This window comes from Biomphalaria glabrata, chromosome 2, assembly GCF_947242115.1.
Source record: "Biomphalaria glabrata chromosome 2, xgBioGlab47.1, whole genome shotgun sequence".
NCBI classification, from domain to species: Eukaryota; Metazoa; Mollusca; class Gastropoda; family Planorbidae; genus Biomphalaria; species Biomphalaria glabrata.
In genome coordinates, this window is record NC_074712.1 from 18,013,419 (window position 1) to 18,036,237 (window position 22,819).

General features: G+C 37.5%; 1 protein-coding gene and 1 long non-coding RNA gene across 2 annotated transcripts in view; one reads left to right on the top strand and one right to left on the bottom strand.

Moving 5' to 3' along the window:
• Positions 1-22,819, bottom strand: part of LOC106072555 (glutamate receptor ionotropic, NMDA 2B-like) — a 196,244-nt gene that overhangs the window by 147,451 nt on the left and 25,974 nt on the right. The window lies entirely within an intron of this gene.
• LOC106051001 (uncharacterized) lies at positions 13,975-19,564 on the top strand. The gene is made up of 2 exons (XR_001214790.2): positions 13,975-14,495; positions 19,187-19,564. It is a non-coding gene; the product is annotated as an uncharacterized LOC106051001 (long non-coding RNA).

Below are 22,819 nucleotides of genomic sequence, written 5' to 3' on the forward strand. Positions count from 1 at the left end.
GTCCAGAGATCTACCAGTGGCATGAAGCGGGAGATAATCTAGTGAACATTCTGGCATTCTGGAGTTTTCATTGACACATTTCTGAAGCCCCAAGCAACGGATGAAATGCAGTAAGAAAACACAGACAACAAAAGAAATAATCCCAAGAAAACGAAAACAGATAACTTTGAGTAGTTTAGTCCAACTCTGAAGCTGTTTCTCACATTTCATTAACAATCATCCTAACGCTTTGGGATTGGCTTGCAATAACAACTCTGTAAGTGCAAAAAATGTGTAAACAATTATCAAAAGTTAATGATTCGATATCAATAAAAATTCACTGTGTTTATGATTCGCCTACAGCATCAAAAGTTCTTAATGACTGAAAAGTGATTACATTTAAAGAGACAGTTGTCTAAATGGGGTGGGTTTGGGCAAACGACTTTGTGCGCATGCAAGGATGGCGCGGGTGTGGGTGGGGTGGGGGGCGGTAGGAGGGTTAAAGAGTCGGCGTGTGTGTCTGGTGTCTCGCATGGTTGGTCGACGTAGAGAATTATATATACATAGAAGATTACTTGTTCTCCCCACCCCCTACCTTTTTTTCTGAGCCGCGCTCTCTGTCGCCGCGAAAGTTACGTGGGATAACTCTAGTCCGACTTCCTTTTCATCAAGGGTTAGAGAGTCGGCGTGCGTGCGTAGTGTCCCGCATGGTTGGACGACGTAGAGAATTATATATACAGATGTGCCTTGAACTAGAAATAGGTCAATATCATTTGCAGGCCATATGGCCACATGCATACTAAATGGTCCGCCTTCATCACCCAGCTCTCTATCCAGCTACTTGGGCGGAACTCCGTTTTTTTTTCACACATCAAACATTCCGTTTTAGTACAGTCTCATGTAGTGCGTTAAATGTTGCGCACCTTATGAACTGTGTCGAGGGTGGTGTGCAAAAAGGAGTTACATTAATATGCATTTAATTAATAAAAGTGATTCGGATAATTTAAAAAAATGTTTTTCGACTGACTACTATTTTCACCCCAACCTGATTCATTTTCGCTAATTGTTTTAGTTTCTATTTCGCTTAAAGTTACTTCTCTTTCAAGTTTTTCAACGTAATTTTATCTCAAACTGCACCTTGCCAGATGGGGGGCGTTTTGTTCAGCTTCGCTGAATATATTGACACCTAACAATTCCATTTTGGGGGGGGGGGGAAGTGTCGGGAGGAACGTCTGTGGCTGGTTACATTTGTTACTTTTTTTTACCTCTACAATTGAGACTATTTCTTTGACCTCTACATTTGAGACTCTTTCTTTGACCTCTACAATTGAGACTCTTTCTTTGACCTCTACATTTGAGACTCTTTTTCGGACCTCTACATTTGAAACTCTTTCTTTAACCCCTACATTTGAGACTCTTGCTTAGACCTCTACATTTGAGACTCTTTCTTTGACCCCTACATTTGAGACTCTTGCTTTGACCTCTACATTTGAGACTCTTTCTTTGACCTCGACATTACTTAGTCTTTATTCGACCTCTAAATTTGAGACTCTTTCTTTGACCCCTACATTTGAGACTCTTGCTTTGACCTCTACATTTGAGACTCTTTCTTTGACCTCTACATTTGAGACTATTTCTTTGACCTCGACATTAATTAGTCTTTAATTGACCTCTAGTTAGTCTTTATTCGACCTCTAAATTTGAGACTCTTTCTTTGACCTCTACAATTGAGACTCTTTCTTTGACCTCTAAATTTGAGACTCTTTCTTTGACCTCTACATTAATTAGTCTTTAATTGACCTCTAGTTAGTCTTTATTCGACCTCTAAATTTGAGACTCTTTCTTTGACCTCTACAATTGAGACTCTTTCTTTGACCTCTAAATTTGAGACTCTTTCTTTGACCTCTACATTAATTAGTCTTTAATTGACCTCTAGTTAGTCTTTATTCGACCTCTAAATTTGAGACCCTTTCTTTGACCTTTACATTTGTTGGTTGTCCTTTTATGAAGCTTGTGAAAAATGAACGGAAACGTTTTATTCTGGAGGGGGAGGGGAGGGCGGGAAGCCAGCACGGCGTCGTCTCTGCACGTAAGATTAATTACATGAGATCTGCATAATTTACAGGCTCCAAGAAGAAGAAGAAACAACGGCTACTCTAAAAGCTTGGTCTGATCAGTTTTTCCAACGTGAACAACAAAAGTCTAACAACATCTTTACAGTCGTCTGCTACCAAAAGTGTCTTATGAATAATTCAAAGCTGCTTCTTACATTTAAAGTTTATAACCCAAAGATCTAGGTATTTTATTCTTTAGCCACACTGGTACACAAATTCATTATTGTATATTTCAATGCAGGAACAACAATACCAAAAAGTTGTATTCAAAACGAAATGATAAAAAGAATTAAAAATTGTATAAGTACACACTCCGTCATGAGCTAAACGAGCAAAGTATTAAAAATACTTATTTAAAAAAAGCTAATTTAAGGAGAAGAACATCACATTTACAGTAATATTTCTCAACCCTATAAGATTAATTTCTCTTTATCTATATCAAACACAATTAATTAATTACCATTAACTAACTTTGTTAAAATTTTGCTTGATTATGACAATGATAAAACCCAAAAGAAAAATCTTACTCTGGAATAAATGTAACCTAACACAACTACACCAAGCTGCATTAAACTTTCAACAAACATTCTTATTAGAAAAAGACATTAACCAACCAGTCGATGACCTCTGGAATTTCATTAAAAACCATCTTAAAAGCATTATAGAAAATCAAATACCAACTAAATACACATCAGACAAAATAAATAAATGCTGGTTTAATAATAGACTAAAGAAGCTTTGTAAACAGAAGGAAAACCTATATAGAAAATTTAAAGAAACTAATGCAGAAAGAGTTTACAAAAAGTATATGAAAATTAAACACTTAACCCAAAAAGTAAGCAGACAGCTGCAGAGTGAATACATAAACAATGTAATATCTAAAGACAACAACAAAAACCTATGGTCATACATTAAGTCTAAAAAAATGGAAACAACAGGCGTAGCGCCATTAAAAGATGAACATAACATAATACATAATGATAATGAAACTAAAGCAAACATTCTAAACAAATACTTTGCATCAGCATTCTCAGCCCCAGGAGACAAAGACATATTACTGAATTTGAACCAAGTAGACAACATAGAAGATATAGTAGTACAAGAAAATGGAATTCAAAAACTATTAGCCAACACCAAACCAAATAAAGCTTCTGGACCTGATGGTATTCCAGCTAGATTACTCAAAGAACTAAGTAATGAGCTAGCCCCAGTGTTCAAAATACTCTTTCAGGCTTCACTTAACCAGGGCAGAGTACCAAAGGACTGGAAAGAAGCTAATGTCACCCCCCTATTTAAAAAAGGAGAAAAATCTGACCCAGGAAACTACAGACCAGTATCACTTACCAGCATCACATGTAAAATCCTAGAACACATAATATGTAGTAACATCATAAACCACTTAGACAAACATAATGTCCTCACACCATACCAACATGGCTTTAGGAAATATAGATCATGTGAAACACAACTAATAGGACTAATTGATGATTTTTCAAAAGGTTTAGATAATAGTGAACAAATAGATGCTATCTTACTAGATTTTTCTAAGGCTTTTGACAAAGTTCACCACCATAGTTTGCTTAAAAAATTAAAATATTTCGGCATTAATGGTCCACTGCATCAGTGGATTAAAGACTTTCTGATAGGGAGAGAACAAACTGTAATATTAAATGGCTCTAAATCAACACCGATAACAGTAAACTCAGGTGTACCTCAAGGAACAGTCTTGGGTCCACTACTATTTTTAATTTACATAAATGATTTACCAAATTGCATTACTTCAGGAACAAAAGTCAGATTATTTGCAGACGATTGCATAATATATAGAACAATAAAAACAACACAAGACACAGATATTTTACAAAGAGAATTAGATGAATTACAGAAATGGGAATCAAATTGGAGCATGTCTTTCCACCCAGAAAAATGTCAGTTGTTAAGAGTAACAAAAAAACTAAAACAAATTAATTCCACTTATCTTATTCATGGCAAACCAGTAACACAGACTAAAAACGCAAAATACCTAGGTGTTATAATAAATGAAAAACTGTCATGGAATCCACATATTGATGAAACTACAAAAAAATCAAACAAAGCATTAGGATTTATTAAAAGAAATTTCTATAAATCAAATAAGAACATAAAACTAAAATGTTATTTAACCTTGGTTAGGCCAATAATAGAATATGCATCCTCTGTTTGGGACCCCTCAACTCAAGAAAACATTAAGAAACTAGAACAGACACAAAATAGAGCAGTGCGATTCATAACAAACGAATATTCACATTTGACTAGAGTAACACCTTTAGTAAAATCACTAAATTTAGAAAGCCTTCAGGACAGAAGGCTCAAAAGTAAAGTAGCAATAATACATAAAACACTGAACCATAATCTTCAAATACAAAAACAAAATTTAATAAAATACTCTGAAAGACACAAAGATAAAGGCACATTCCTCATCCCATATGCTAGGACAAATTTGTACAAATACTCCTTCTTCCCTAGTGCTATTAGAGCATGGAATGGGTTGCCTGAGCTAGCCAGGAAAACCAGTGACTTGGCAGAATTTAAGTCATTGGTTAATATGCATGACTAAATGCATGACGCGTAGGACGTAATCATCTTCTTTTTTGAAGTAACGTCTGTATTATATAAGATAAGAAGATAAGATTGTGTAAAGTTTCAAATTGATCCGAAAATGGTAGGTGGGAGAACCAATGTGTACACAAATTTTATCAGACAAACAGTGAGTGAGCTAATATAAGCTTTGTACAAAAAAAAAAATACCCAGACATTGTGTAAAATCCACAGTATTAAAATTACTGCTCTTGGCGTCCTTCAAAGGGACATTTTTATCAGACAGTAACACTTCTTAACTCTGATCTTCAGGAGGAGATAAACGAATGAGAATATAACAAAGAAAGCAAAAGGGGAGAGAATCCTTCGACCAAAAGTGTATTCACCGAAAGTCATCCCTCATACTTGTCAAAAAATATCGAAGCTGACGATAAACACACAGCCGTCTTTTTTTTTTATATATATTTTTTTTTGTCCCGTAGATCCTCTTTTCTCCCCTTGGGCAGTACAGGACAGTATCCAGCGATGGCAATCGTTGGGTCATCCTTGGTACGATCGTCTCCCCTTTCACTGCCAACACAGACATTCATTAAATGTTTCCTCTTTCATAAGCGGTTATTCCCTCTCTCTCCCTCTCTCTCTCTCTCTGCGTCTCTCTCTCTCTATGTTCTCTTTTATCGCCACCCTCTTGTAAAAAAACATGAGAGTTATTTCAGGACGGCCCATTGCGGTTTCCACTATTGGAACATTGGTGTTGGTTGTTGGCTCAAGGGGTTTTAGGGTTGGAAGGAGGAACTGAACACAAACAAAAAAGTTTGAAACGGTACGTGGATCCCCCCCCCCCCACCTCAATATTTTCCTAAAGGCCAGTGGGATACATCGTGAAACACATCTTCAAGTTTTCTGTTGCCTTTTTACAAAGATGATATCAACTCCCTCCGTCTGTCTGACTGACTGACTGACTGACTGATACACGTTTTGAATAGTTTATTTCTCCCACTTCCCATTCTAGGATCAAGTTGAGACTTTGCACAATTATTTAATGTCCCTAACAAAACACAAATCAACCGAGAAATTAACAAATTGATTAATTAATTAGTTATTAATCAATTAATTTTAGAATTGAAAAATGGAAATAAAGGATACATTATTAAGATATATGACTGTAAATGTACAGTTCTTTGCATTGGCGTAGCCAGGAAGTTTTTCGGAATTTATGTGTGTCACGAATTAATACTGTGACCTAATTCGACCAGTTTCTAGAAGCCAGTGTCAGGTCATAGAAGACGCAAAACAAACACACATTAATTATAATCATCCAATCAGGGAAAGAGGTCAGCAAAAATAGTATACGTCAGTTTCTAGCAGATCACAGTTAATAAAATGTTTAGGATAGAAGTTTCTAGGATTCTGGAAAATATGGTTTAGAAAATTATAAATTAGGGGAAAGTTAGTTAGTAACGGGCCCTTGCATAGTAACTGTCGTTGTGTTATAGTGAGTGCAGGTCCATTAGTTGAAGTTGTATTATAAAGTTGTATTGTTAAGCTGATTAAATGATAAATTATATTTGGTTAATGTCGTATTAGTAACAAGTTCAATATTATCGAAGATATTGGTATTGAATTGAAAGTCTACGTAGATCTCTATGTTTAGTTTGAGGAGGTTTCATAAAGAAGTAAGGAAAGAACACTAGATCTATATGTTTAGTTTGGGGAGGTTTCATAAAGAAGTAAGGAAAGAACACTAGATCTATATGTTTAGTTTGGGGAGGTTTCATAAAGAAGTAAGGAAAGAACACTAGATCTATATGTTTAGTTTGGGGAGGTTTCATAAAGAAGTAAGGAAAGAACACTAGATCTATATGTTTAGTTTGAGGAGGTTTCATAAAGAAGTAAGGAAAGAACACTAGATCTATATGTTTAGTTTGAGGAGGTTTCATAAAGAAGTAAGGAAAGAACACTAGATCTCTATGTTTAGTTTGGGGAGGTTTCATAAAGAAGTAAGGAAAGAACACTAGATCTATATGTTTAGTTTGAGGAGGTTTCATAAAGAAGTAAGGAAAGAACACTAGATCTATATGTTTAGTTTGAGGAGGTTTCATAAAGAAGTAAGGAAAGAACACCAGATGTTTCTTCAGTTTGTTGTCAAGTAACTTATAGACATCTCCTGCAAGATGAGTCTGTTTTTGCCATTGTTAAGATAATAAGAAATATCAGGCAATCAAGAAACAGAAATCGTCACAATGTGACTCTTTTTTTTTACAAAGCTTACATCAAGTCACGTCTATCTGTCTGGTCAAAAGTGTTGACACGTTATTTCACCGACACCCAAAATCGGATCAAGCTGAAATTTTGCAAATTTCTTTTATGTGCCAACAAAAGAATCAATAAAAAATTAACCAGTTATTTAATTAACAATTGGTAATTAATTATTTTGTTTGGTATCTTGAACAAGGGAAAGAAATTATACTCGACTGAGGAGGTGGCATAAGATGAATTATTCCCATTTATAGGTCGCCGCTTTAAGTAAGTCTGAAACTAACCAGAGATAATTAAACAATCTTCTATTTTCATGCACACCTCACTAGCAGAATGGTTAGAATTTAGGCTGGTGTAGGCTTGAGTCAGAGTTCGAATTCAGGTCGTTCCTCCCACCCTTTTTTTTTTATAAATGCTTTTAAAATGCTCTAACGGGTTCCTGACATTTGTTGGGGAAAAGTAAAGGCCGTTGTGCTGGCCACATGATGGCCTCGTAAACTGTAAGCCACAGAGACAGATGACCTTTACATCAGCCCAATAGACCACAAGGTCTGAAAGGGGAACTTTTTTTTTTTTTTACTTTACTAATCATCCTAATAAATTTAAAAACATCGCGTATTTGTTCAGACAGAAATGTAGAAGTTGTACATTTGATCTCACATTGCCCTTAGTTTCGTATAGTCACTATTTAAAAAAAAAATACATTTTGAAATGTGGGATTCTCATTCAAGGATGGGGCCCTGTGTGGTTGCACAGTCACAAATCCGGCTCTGGTGTCTGGATGTATTATGATCTATTTTCCCACTAAACCCGTTTCAAAATGTAAATCTGTACCGTTTTTGATTTGCGTTAGTTTTATTTGGCTGTAAACCCATTATTCCCCCACCCACCCAGCCGCAAAATGTTTCATTCACGAAGGCCCCCCAACTGCCCCCAACACCACAACTCATTTCTCCCTTGACTTGATTTCAACAATGGGTTAACTTTACGCGCTTTCCCACCTCATGAATCATAAAGTGAGTTGATTCGTGAGTTGATTTGTAAGTTGATTTGTTGAATCACTCGAGTAGACACCACAAAAGTCGGAAGTCTATTCCATCAGACTCAACGACATTACTGGACTCTCAGGAGTAAATAGATTATTCGTTGTACAGGGAACTAGTATCTTCTACAAGACTTCAATTGGGATGTCTCGGCGCCCTGGAGTCATTTCTGACGCCGCTTGGGGGAGGGGGAAATGGGTTAGTATTCATATATCTGATTCTTTACTTTTATAATATTGTTTGCTTCTGAAGAGGGATATATTTCATTCTGTAGCTGAATTTTTTTTTTAATTGAATTTCAATTTTTTACTGGAAGGCCCCAGTTCCATTTTAGGCGGGATGAGGTCGGGAAAAGGAAAGGCAAACTTTTAGTCAGTTAAAATGTTTAAATAAAGTGGGCATTGAGCCCTAGAGGCATCTTTCTTTGTTACTAGTGTAATGAAACTCTGCATTAAGCCCTAGACATCTTTCTTTGGTACTAGTGTAATGAAACTCTGCATTGAGCCCTAGACATCTTTCTTTGTTACTAGTGTCATGAAACTCTGCATTGCGCCCTAGAGACATCTTTCTTTGTTAATAGTGTCATGAAACTCTGCATTGCGCCCTAGACATCTTTCTTTGTTAATAGTGTCATGAAACTCTGCATTGAGCCCTAGAGACATCTTTCTTTGTTACTAGTGTCATGAAACTCTGCATTGAGCCCTAGACATCTTTCTTTGTTACTAGTGTCATGAAACTCTGCATTGCGCCCTAGAGACATCTTTCTTTGGTACTAGTGTCATGAAACTATGCATGAAGCCCTACACATCTTTCTTTGTTACTAGTGTCATGAACCTATGCATGAAGCCCTACACATCTTTCTTTGTTACTAGTGTCATGAACCTATGCATGAAGCCCTACACATCTTTCTTTGTTACTAGTGTCATGAACCTATGCATGAAGCCCTACACATCTTTCTTTGTTACTAGTGTCATGAACCACTACATGGGGCAGGTCCTGGCCTAATGTTACTGAAGTTTACTTTAAATCTACTTTCATCATTTCATTCCCCCCCCCCCAAACCCATTATTTTTTTCGTTGGTAAGGAGGAGGTCCATTCGACCAGATAAAATCAACAGCCGATTAAAAGTGACGGGAGAGAACCCAACATATAATTCAACATACAAAACCAGACTTTTGTATAATATTGTAATATTGCCCTGTAGTTGCACTGGACAATAGCCAGCAACAATCATTTTATTTTATTATAGTGAGCAGGGCCCAGTCAGCGGGTCACGTGAGACAAGCAATTCTTTGATGTGTCCCGTTAATTGACTTAGCCATGCCCTACACAAGTGCAGTGTAATGAATAACAAATAACCCAATTGTTAATACGTAAACAGTAGCAACTGTACACAAGAATCCGATATTATTACCAAAGTATCAATCGGATCGCTGCTAGGTATAGTGGTATGCGCCGCTGCCAGGTATAGTAGTATGCGTCAAAACAAAATCGCGGATCAAACTAAGCCAAACAAAGAAGTATTGGCCAATACCATCATGCGAGGGTTTTTTTTGTGTGCATAGGGCGTACTTTCGTCTGTAACAGCCCTCATCGTCGATAGATGTAAGACGTCTTATCATGGAACTTTTTTCTTTGGTCACGCAAAATTCATCCACAGAAAGATGCACGACCATTGTGAATTGAGACCGTCTGGTACAATAACTTTAGCAGAGTCTATTACATTGTACTCTTCCTCTTCAAATAGAAAGTGTTTGTAGTCCATACGCAGGGCCGAAGTATCTGGAGGCTCCCGAGCAGGATTTTTGTGGAGGCCCCTACATTTTTTTTCGAAAGCTTGAATAAAGATCCACATAGGAATGAAAATATTTATATCTAAAAAATTATAATATATTTTAGAAGAGAGTTCTTTTAAATTTAATTTCACTTTCTTTTTTTTTTAAATATTTAATTTGCATATTTTTGTTTTAAAATGTGTATATCTTTAGTTTTTGGAGGGTAAGGCCCTTGGTAGAGGCTCTGTTGTAAATCCGGAGCTGTATTGACTTATTCCGATCATGCTATAAGCGTTCACTTCTTAATCACATTTTTGCCAGCTATAGACATTTTTTTAAAGGTTGGGGGAAAAAAAAACTTAAAAAGGTTTCGGGCGCGTCGAAATTCGATTTATATTTTTTTATCTCTTTTGTGGAGACCCTTTTCCTGTGGAGGTCCCCGGGGCTGTTGCCCTGATTGCCCTCCCTTAAATCCGGCCCTGTCCATAAAGGTTGCAGACGCCTCTCACGATAAACAGTCTGTCTACAACAAGTCAGACCTAAAATATGAAACATTGATTGTAATGTAGTGCCATCTTTATCTACTTCATATTAAACCTTGGTTTAAATTAAAACTACAATGTAAGTAAAAAAAAAAATTGACCCCTGAAAAACAAAATTTAACAACTACACTACAGCTTCCCTTAGTAAGCCCCTTGAGTCTCCAGATTGACAAAAGGTTGTCTAGCATCCATTAAAAGCTGACATCTATGTCCATTACGACCAGATATGCACTTTCTAAATCACCAAACATAGACTCCATGACTTCACTGGGTATTGAGCATATTGACGTTTAGGTCTATCACAGAAATGTTAGGTCTACAACTATCAGATTGGCATCAAAGTCGATAATAACATCTGATATAACCTCGTCCATAAGTACCCTCTACGTTTATAATAACATGATGGGTATCTATTATGTATTTATCTATAACAAATACATATTGTATCTATATCAATTACACATCTTTGTCCAAAACATGTACATATCTTTATTATTACCTATTAAATATAGATAACAGCCTGGTGTGTAAGGCTCTAACAACATGCTACCTGTATCAAAACTAATTGGTTGTCTATGACAAAATAATGTGCTTCTTCATGTGAAACCAAGCTGCTGTCTATTCTCAAGTCATACAACTGTTTCCTCACAATGTAATCAATAGTGGAACAACAATAGAGGAGGGGGGGGGGGGGTTAGGCAACATGGTGTTTACCGCGTAAGTAAGAAATATAATGATTTTACTAGACATTTCACAGTAACTGTATAACGCTGGGAAAAGAATGTCTAGTTTGTTGGCCACACTGGGAAAAGAATGTCTAGCTTGTTGGCCACACACTGGGAAAAGAATGTCTAGCTTGTTGGCCACACTGTAGTCTGACCGTTATCATTTTTTATGATTTGTTCAGAGTATAAAAAAAAAGAAAATTAAAATTTGGCTTGAGAACAAGCTCTAGATGTCGATCCAAACATTACATTGGTTTTAAAAGAACTATCGCATTCTTGAAAGGACAATCCCGTTCTTGAAAGGACAATCCCGTTCTTGAAAGGACAATCCCGTTCTTGAAAGGACAATCCCGTTCTTGAAAGGACTTCAGCGTTCGGGAATTTCCGAATTTAAGACCTTATTGATTCAAGATTTTGATAAATTAAAGAATAATTTTACGCAACGTCTGCTAATAGAAATCAAGTATTAATGACATATCAACAAGCGTATCTTACATTTTTATTTTAGTTTTTATCTATATTAATAACTGGTGGTAGACTTATTGGTTGGACTAATTAACACTAACACAGACTAGAAACTCAAAATACCTAAGTGTTAAAATAAATGAAGAACTATCGTGAAATTCTCATATTGATGAAATTATTTAAAAAATCAAACACAGCATTAGGGTTTATTAAATGACATTTCTATAAATCAAATAAGAACATATGACAAAAATAGTATTTAACCTTGGTTAGGCCATATATATAAAACATGAACCATAATCTTCAAATGCAAAAGCAAAACTTAACAAGGTTTGAATGACAGATTGTGTGGAAACACAAACTCAAAATCGGCCCCCGAAGTGGTCGCTCACGCAAGTTTTAATATTTTCAGAAAAGAATATTAGAAAGTATGAAATACAAACTGTCAACAAGTACAACCCTATCAACTAGTACAACCCTGTCAACTAGTACAACACTGTCAACTAGTACAACACTGTCAACTAGTACAACACTGTCAACTAGTACAACACTGTCAACTAGTACAACCCTATTAACTAGTACAACCCTATCAACTAGTACAACCCTATCAACTAGTACAACCCTATCAACTAGTACAACCCTATCAACTAGTACAACCCTATCAACTAGTACAACCCTGTCAACTAGTACAACCCTATCAACTAGTACAACCCTAGCAACTAGTAAAACCCTGTCAACTAGTACAACCCTATCAACTAGTACAACCCTAGCAACTAGTACAACCCTATCAACTAGTACAACCCTATCAACTAGTACAACCCTGTCAACTAGTACAACCCTATCAACTAGTACAACCCTATCAACTAGTAAAACCCTGTCAACTAGTACAACCCTGTCAACTAGTACAACCCTGTCAACAAGTTATACTCTGTCAACAAGTACAACCCTGTCAACAAATTATACTCTGTCAACAAGTTATGCCCTGTCAAAAAGTACTACTCTGTCAACAAGTACTACCCTATCAACAAGTTATACTCTGTCAACAAGTTATACCCTGTCAACAAGTACTACCCTGTCAACAAGTTATACTCTGTCAACAAGTACTACCCTGTCAACAAGTTAAACTCTGTCAACAAGTACAACCCTGTTTCCGTGGATAAGGAAAAGAAGAGACGTGCACATGTCGAGAGTGTGGCCGATACTGTTGTAGTGTTACTTCGACTAACGACAGCATATGATGAATAAAAGTACGAATTAGCGCTACGAATATTGAACACAGGCATAAGATGGCGCTAAGAATATTGAACACAAGGAATAAGATGTCGCTACGAATATTGAACACAAGGCATAAGATGGCGCTAAGAATGTTGAACACAAGGCATAAGATGTCGCTACGAATATTGAACACAGGCACAAGATGTCGCTAAGAATATTGAACACAGGCACACGATGTCGCTAAGAATATTGAACACAAACACAAGATGTCGCTAAGAATATTGAACACAAACACAAGATGTCGCTAAGAATATTGAACACAAACACAAGATGTCGCTAAGAATATTGAACACAAACACAAGATGTCGCTAAGAATATTGAACACAGGCACACGATGTCGCTAAGAATATTGATCACAACACAAGATGTCGCTAAGAATAATGAACACAAGGCACAAGATGTCGCTAAGAATATTGAACACAAACACAAGATGTCGCTAAGAATACTGAACACAAGGCTCAAGATGTCGCTAAGAATATTGAACACAAACACAAGATGTCGCTAAGAATATTGAACACAAACACAAGATGTCGCTAAGAATATTGAACACAAACACAAAATGTCGCTAAGAATATTGAACACAAGGCACAAGATGTCGCTAAGAATATTGAACACAAACACAAGATGTCGCTTAGAATATTGAACACAAGGCACAATATGTCGCTAAGAATATTGAACACAAACACAAGATGGCGCTAAGAATATTGAACACAAACACAAGATGGCGCTAAGAATATTGAACACAAGGCACAAGATGTCGCTAAGAATATTGAACACAAACACAAGATGGCGCAAAGCATTTTAAAAAATGAAGTACTCTGCAATAATTCATTTTAATGTTTGCAGTCTAAGGGTAATTTTAAATATTCTCAAAGTCTAGTCTACTGTAGAGTCAAAATAGTTCAGTGTGATCAGTCTCGTTAAGGGGCCGTACCATGGCATACAAATTACAAAGATCTCAGCAAAACTTTGCTAGATGTCAGATTCATTTAATTTGTCTAAATGTTTGTGTTCCAGTCCTAGCAGTCATGATCTTCCTATTGACCTGTTTGTTTGTCTTACCTTACAAAGCAGACAATCATGGGCTATATGGGGGGAAAGGAGGAGGAAACCTTCAGCAGAATCTCTACACTAGTAAAGCTAATTCTGCAATTTGTTTCATTAAAGATTCTTTATAGCAAAACAAATAAACCTAACCTTAGCTTTTAAAAAAAAAAAAAAAAAAAAAGATTTATTTGTATATAATCTCTAAGCCGTCGACAATAGATAGTGACATCATTTCCCTTTTGTTCTCAATGTCTTCCGTCTAGGGCATAGAGAAGCACTTCATAGACTCGCTTGTCCCACTCAGTTAAACATCATGTCCAATAAAGCAAAAACTGAAAGCAGCAATAAGGCAGCCGAAACAGATGATTGCCCTCCGTTAAGACCACCATGTTATGTTCTTCTGCCACCCTGTCCGAAGAAAAAGACGCCAACCCCTCCACCAGAACCTGAACCAGAGATGCCACCCTGTCCATGCCCACCGCCACTTCTACCACCTTGTAATAAATGCCAAGACGGCACAGGCCAGCCCGCAACTGCGAAAAAACAGTGAGATTTCCAGTCGAAAAAGAAAAAGTTAAAACTGTCTGAGACGAGACTTCAGATCCAAGTGCACCGTATCACCGTTTTTGTAGGACACCAACTTTCTAGGGCACCTTCAAACTCCAATCTGCAGATAACATGAACCAAAACAAGGTAAGTTATTAGATCTAGATCTAGATCTATTCTAGAATTACTTACACTTAAGGTCATATCGCGCCGATCGGAGCATAGGGCGTCAAGCTGTCTCCATAGAGATTGGTCATAAGCGAATTTCACAATCTCTTCCCAGGTAGTCCCCACTAATGTTAGGTCTTCTAAGAAGTTTCAATTATCACAATCACTTTCCAGCTGGTGCCCACAGATGTTAGGTCTTCCTTCTAAGGAGGTTCAATTATCACAATCACTTCCCAGCTGGTGCCCACGGATGTTAGGTCTTCCTTCTAAGGAGGTTCAATTATCACAATCACTTCCCAGCTGGTGCCCACGGATGTTAGGTCTTCCTTCTAAGGAGGTTCAATTATCACAATCACTTCCCAGCTGGTGCCCACGGATGTTAGGTCTTCTTTCTAAGGTGGTTCAATTATCACAATCACTTTCCAGCTGGTGCCCACGGATGTTAGGTCTTCCTTCTAAGGAGGTTCAATTATCACAAACACTTCCTCAGCTGGTGCCCACGGATGTTAGGTCTTCCTTCTAAGGAGGTTCAATTATCACTGTTCAACGTTTGCTGTTTCTGTAGTAATTGAGATTTTACAAGATGGGGATCGCTAAACCCACGCCACCCCCCTCCTTTCTGATCTGGGCGTGGGATTGGTCATGGACGGACAAGGGATGGATTTAAAACATAACTAGATTGTGCGGCCATCCAGGGCCTCACCTTTAAAGGGAAACTAAGTATTTCAGAAATATAGAATGTGTAACATAACAAGTATATTAAAACAATCTAACAAATTTGTTGAATGAGATGGACTGCACAAGAAAACCTACTCAGGTTTGTATTTCTGATAGCCACGACATGCTTTTATATCTATGAACTTTGTTAAGTGAATTTCTATTGAAGTTTAAAAGACAGTAGGAGACTACACCACTCTCTTGCCCAGGGCCTCAATGTACTTAAATCCGGCACTGCTAGTAGATCGAGATCGCGTGGTGACTGAGTGGTACAGCTCTTGGCTTTCCAAACGAGTCGGGTTCGAATCTCTTTGATGACCAAGAATTTGAATCTCAGAATTTCTAGGACAACCCTTTGTCCAACCAATTCTGATGTGTACCTGACTGTAGTTGGGAAAGTAAAGGTGGTTGGTCGTTGTGCTGGTCACATGACACCCTGCTCTGATGTGTACCTGACTGTAGTTGGGAAAGTAAAGGTGGTTGGTCGTTGTGCTGGTCACATGACACCCTCGTAAACCGTGGGCCACAGAAACAGATGATTTTTACATCATCTTTCATCTGTCTTCTTGGTCGCAAGGCTGAAAGTGGTTCACAACTCTTTCTCTTTTTTATTACATCTAGATTCTAGTCATTTTTACTATCTATTAGTTTAGGTGCATTCCATGATACACACAAAAAGATAAGCTATTACTGTATTATTATTACTATTGTTTTAATTGTTTTTTGTTAGATAGAGAGTCTTCCATGTTGCTGCTATCATGTATAGCAGTGGTTCTGAAACTTTGGTTCGCGGACCTTTAGGGGTCGCAGATAGATTAAAATTGTATACATTTAACATAATTTCCTTGCTACAAGCCAGTTTATCCGATCGGATAATTTGAATAATAATCAAATAGTTCCTCACTGCGGGAAGCTTGGTCGAGAGGTTAGGTACGCTTGGAATTGGCTTGGCTTGACTACCTATGAAAGGGGCTCGCGGTTCGACACCCGACTCGAACAGAAAACCTCCTCCTGGATACATTTGGTCCACAAATGAGATTGGATCATAGCGCTCTGAACATGCTATAAGCATGAAAGTAGCGCTATATTAAAGCTATACATTTACTTTAATGTTCACTACTGTTTAAACTGTTACGAACTATTCTAACACGACGCCATTGTTGACACAGCTTGGCAGAGCACAAATGATTGTTAACAGCCCTGTGATAGAATTCTAATTTGAGTATGAATATCATATTTACTTATTCTGCAAACCAGTTCAAGTCGGTCCTTAGATTTCTCTGCCATATCTCTGCTACATCACACCATTCAAGAAGTGGGTCAAACTTCGTTTTCAAGTTTCCATCAGACGACCCTGAGAAACCAGCACACACCACATGGTGCACATTTTATAAAATAATGATAAATTTACTAGTCGACCGGCGGCGTAGCATACGCCGCTATTTTGCACAGACGGCCTTAGGCCACTGCAACCTATGCGACCGCATTGGGCCCCGCACTTTCATAGGACCCGCGCTAATTCTAGCTGTATAAATTATTAAATTAAACCATATTATAACTTAAAACAGATTTCCCGCGCCCTCCTTTCGATTTACCAGGAGGTCCTGAAAATCTCCAGAAATTACAAAATATACGAAAAAATCCTTAAAATATACGGAAATATATAGACAAAATTGTCGTTCTGGGGTGTCGTTCAATAAGGAAAACGCACATCCTACGTTCGATAAATAAAAACGGCATTATACATTAGCTGTAATTGTGTAATCTGGTGAAAGAAGCTTCTCGCGCCTCGAACTAATGAAGAATTACTTGAGGTCAACAATTCTCGTAGATAGATTGAAACATTTGGTAATTCTTGCTATTGAGCGTGATCTATGTAGGAAACAGAATTATTATGATATACTGTATGACTTCACTACACGCAAGGCTCGTGAAGTAATTCTGTACGAAGTAAAGAATGAATAAAATGCATAGACGAATTTATTTTCTAATACCAACTCTTAAATTTCACTTATTATCCACTTCCCTACCCAAACTTGGACCCGCGAAATCCGTTTCGCATAGGGCCCCACAATGCTTAAGTCCGGCCCTGCTAGTTGGATACATAGTACATTACTTGTTCTCTTTCCATGACAATTTGGATTTATGCCGTACAAAGGCAACATTGATCGGCCACAATGTGTCGATAGTTTGAAACAATGTGTCATTTGTTTGAATGGGTGATCCGACAGAAAAGCGCCGACATAATAGTGCCGACAAAATAGCGCTAAATTTCACGACAAAATAGTGTTCTATATGATGTGTATAAAAGTAGCGGATTTATGCTATTGAAGGTCCTGGGCATTTTTGTTTTATCTCTATCTTCAATATGAATAGATCTAAAATTTTATCTCATTCTCTTTTTTTCACCAATGTTTAAAATGCTTTTGAAATGTAGTGACCCCGTTCAAGGTTTAGGTATATGATGATGTGTAACACACGTGTGTTATAGTATAATCAGAAATCTTGTTTATCTGTGGCATCTCTCTTTGATCAAACCAAAGCGCCTTTTGCCGCAACATTAGCAAACTTAGATGATGAGTTCAGCTGGCGATCACATTTCTTATCTCGACAAATGTTATCGAAAAATGTTAGAAAACTGCTCAACTGAAGGGCCATCTTTGAACAAATCATAATGAACTAAAAGACAAAGCACAAAACTATTACCAATGTGACAACAATGAATTAAGCTGTTAATGCTTCACATATCATAGCATTGCGAGAAGCGCAATGTCAACAAAATAGCACTCACGGCTGCGGAGAGTTTGATTATGCCAACGGCTTTAGAAATATTCGTTTGGGGGCAGACAAATCAGTCTGCGTCGGGGTTCCTTAATTTCGTATGGCTTTAAAAAGGGTCCCTGAACTGAAAACGTTTGAGAACCTCTGACCTATAGTTTGCTTAGTGTGCTCTGGCCCAATCTATTATATATATATATGGGGGTGGGGGGATTGCGACTGGCAAAAAAACTTTTTTTTTGTGCTTCTTTTATGTAGTTCGAGCCTCATTTCGAATAATTAATTCGTGTCGAGAGCTCTGGCCATTACGCCACAAGCTAATTCTAACATGTATCATTATCTAGAAACTCTACAACATACTTTCTCTGCCTATGTAATAACAAACCTATTTCTTTGATATCGAAAAGCATGTTGAATGTAAAGAAAAACACCAGATGTCTCTAAACCTGTTAAACACTTAATACCACACGACGCTAAGCAATTTTAAAGCAGATGGCAATAAGCATGTTGGGGCACTTAGCACCAGAAGGCGCTAAGCATGTTGAACACAACACCAGATGGGCTAATCAAGCTAAACTTTTAACAGTAGATGACGCTAAGCAACATATGGTGTTAAGCATGTTAAACACTTAACACCAGATGACGCTAAGCATGTTGGCGCAAATGGCGCTAAGCAGGTGTTGGAACACTAAACAGATGAAGCTAAGCATTTTCAACACTTAACATTAGATTTCGATAAGCATGTTGAACACAACACCAGATGGCGCTAAACAAGTTGAACTCTAAAAAGCAGATGACGCTAAGTATTTTGAACGAGATAGCATTAAGCGTGTGGAACAATATAGAGCTCAGGGCACGTTTAAGACTTAAAATTTGATGACACCAGATGTCGCAAAGCATATTGAACACTTAGCACCAAACTACGCATATTGAACGCTTAGCACCAAACTGCGCATATTGAACACTTAGCACCAAACTACGCATATTGAACGCTTAGCACCAAACTGTGCATGTTGAACGCATGCTTGAGGGGAGAGTACAATACAGAATCCTTTCTTATTTCTTTTTTCTTTCCGATTTTTTTTTCCCTGTACAAGTTTTAGTTTACCTCGTAAAAAAAATATTTAAAAAAAAACTGAACGGAAACTAAAGCTTTGATTTCTGTGTCTCCACAGATGATGATTTGAAATCTCTGGGAAGATTATTGACCAGTGAAGCGAACGTACCAGGAACTCGGACAAGATAACATGGACATAAAGATTCAGTGCGGACACAACATTTGGGGGGGATCTTTGAACGATAGGAACAGATCGGAGAGGGACAAAACAGAAAGTGATTTGTCATTACAGCCAAAGAATTCAAGTTCAGGTCTCGTTTTCTTTCCAATCAACATTTGGAGTTTTCATGAGCGATTGAAAACACACTAAAAACAAAACACACAGGAATAAATTAACATAAAAAAATAATGTGAAATAATGTAAAATGTAATAGATGAAAACATCGACGTTTTAAAAACAAATGGTCTTCTAAAAATAAAGTCTGCATAAAACATGTTTTAATTGTGTATTTAGTTGATTCAAAATATATTTAGAGTTCAACCATTTATAATGCTTTGAATTGAAATACATAATCACAAAATACTTGAATACAAATAGAGACAAAGCCTATAATGGACGCATTCAAAATATTTGGAAACATTTATCCGGAAAGTATTTTTGGAATTCCTTTTATAAAACAAAAGAATAAAAGAGTTTATTCAGGCATGTAATAAGACCACTCTGAATTCTTGTACATATTTTTTGCAATAAAACATGAAATCAATTCCAATTGCTCATTAAAATATCTAGAAATAAATGACTTTAGGATGTCTGTATCATTGCACTGCACTCCTCAATCTTAGGATCTGTCTTACTCCACATGGTTTAAACACTAACTTACACAAAAATATCAAAGTTAAAATTCATTGGGGAAGGGTGATATTCTCCGAGGAAAAAAATATATATCTCTAAGCTAAACCTATTTAACCTATTATTACATTCATTATGCCTAGAAAAACTAAGCGCTTATCACACTCCAAATGACAACAGTTAATTTTCAGGTGAGCTCATATTCGAATCTTTAAGTATTTGGTTTGGAGGCATCTGGACACATTCAAACAAAAGTATATTATAATAATTCTCGCAAAACATCAGCGGGCGTAATCGGTGGGTTATGCTAGTGACTATAAAATTTTGTCCACTTTAAGGAAGAAACAAAAGTTATGTCAAAAAAGTATGCTCTACATACCTAAACAATTCCAGGTAAAGTCTCTTACGTTGCCAGGTCACAGGTGTGTACGACGTGGCAACGGGCTCTCGGTCTAAACTGCCCACAGATTGTGAAGTTACAGGTCAGTGTTGAGGCCTTCTATAACAAAAAGTCTCGGTGGAAGGCGTGTGAGTACAACCAAAAAAAAAGTACAAACGATTTCTGTACATCTATTTCGAACTTTTAAGTGGGGTGGGAATTAGGCTGCCTGGTCGTGCGGTTTGCGCGCTGGGCTGTCATTCAGATTTATCGATGGTCCCGGGTTCAAACCCTGCCCGCTCCCATCCCCCGTCGTCCTGCGGGAGGTTTGGTCTAGGAAGTAATTATCATCAGCTCTGAAGGAACATCCGAAATATGTAAAACATTTTACAAAACATTGGAACAGATTTACAATCTCAATGCATAAGATGTAGACGGTATACCATAGACTAATTCACATCAATACTGACCAATTTTAGAACTGTTTAAATGAGGACAAAACCAAAATTCAAGTAAGAAGAGATCATATTGGATAACACAATAGACACACAATATATGGGACTCTATGATGTACACAATACAGGACGACATAATGTGCATACTGTAGGACTAAAAGATATGTACACTATAGGAGTACTCAGTATAGATATAAATGATTTGCAGAAATAGACAATGTAGGTCAAATATTTGGTCAGGTTTTCTCGTCGAGTGCAGTTTGTAGACTATCGAATCTGGTTAATCGGAGAAGCCGTTTATTGGGACCGAAACCAAAACTAACGAAACAAATCCTATTGTACAATCCAATCGAGTTAATCGGACGAGCTGGTTACTAGGACCAGAACTATCGCGTCTCAATGTGCTCCCATTAAACGGATTCGATTGTATAACATGCCCTTGATTTGAAAATGTGAAAGATGAGTATTTTATTTTTGTAGCTGTTATTTATTCCAATACGAGAGTGAGTCAAAACACACACACACAACTTCCCAAACACATATAAACACACTCAAGAGTTTCACACAAACACATACACACACACACACAACTTCTGAGCATCCAGTGGGAAACGAGACATACCGAGCTCGCGCAGGCGCACAAACAATCAACACACATTGGAGGCTGCGAGCTGTCTCCAGTTACAAGTGAATTGATCAAGTTCAGTCCATTAAACAAGAAATAACGCTAGTGAGGAATGATCGAGTCTGTAGACAAGATGTCTCAATCAGTTGTTTACAAAATTCTCCACACACAAACTCACGTAGCGCACTCGCTTACACACCTTCTTCCCACATGTACACATATAATAATATAGCGCCCCAATGTTATAGCGCCTCTATCACACTCACCTTCTTCCCACATGTACACACATAATAATATAGCGCCCCAATGTTATAGCGCCTCTATCACACTCACCTTCTTCCCACATGTACACAGCACACACATAATAATATAGCACCCTTATGAGATAGCACCTCTCTCACACACCATCTTCCCACATGTACACACATAATAATATAGCGCCCCAATGTTATAGCGCCTCTATCACACTCACCTTCTTCCCACATGTACACACATAATAATATAACACCCCAATGTTATAGCGCCTCTATCACACTCACCTTGTTCCCACATGTACACACATAATAATATAGCGCCCCAATGTTATAGCGCCTATTTCACACACACCTGTTTCCCAAATGTACACACATAATAATATAGCGCCCCAATGTTATAGCGCCTATTTCACACACACCTGTTTCCCAAATGTACACACATAATAATATAGCGCCCCAATGTTATAGCGCCTATTTCACACACACCTGTTTCCCACATGTACACACATAATAATATAGCGCCCCAATGTTATAGCGCCTATTTCACACACACCTGTTTCCCAAATGTACACACATAATAATATAGCGCCCCAATGTTATAGCGCCTATTTCACACACACCTGTTTCCCACATGTACACACATAATAATAGAGCGCCCCAATGTTATAGCGCCTATTTCACACACACCTGTTTCCCACATGTACACACATAATAATAGAGCGCCCCCTATGTGATAGCCTCACACACCATCCTCCCACATGTACACACATAATAATATAGCGCCCCCTATGTGATAGCGCCTCTCTCACACACCATCCTCCCACATAATAATATAGAGCCCCCTACGAGAGAGCGCCTCTATCATACACTTTTAACTCACCAAGCAGTCTACATTAAAAGAAAAAAAAAGAAGAAAGTCATTCATGTCACTTAAGGCTAGATTTAGACGATAGTGTCGAGTTATAATATCAAGGGGAGTGAATTAGTGGGAGCAACATAACGTGCCAGAGACTGGGGGATATTAAAGTGACATTTGACTAACGCTCGGTTCTCTCACCTTGAATGTTATGACAAGCAGAAGTAATCTTTTGGTTTCATTACTTTTACAATTCCTCTATTCGCCTGAAAACTCTTCATCGGTAAAAACAAAAACCTGGTCGAACACAAGGAACACGGTTCTAAAAAATA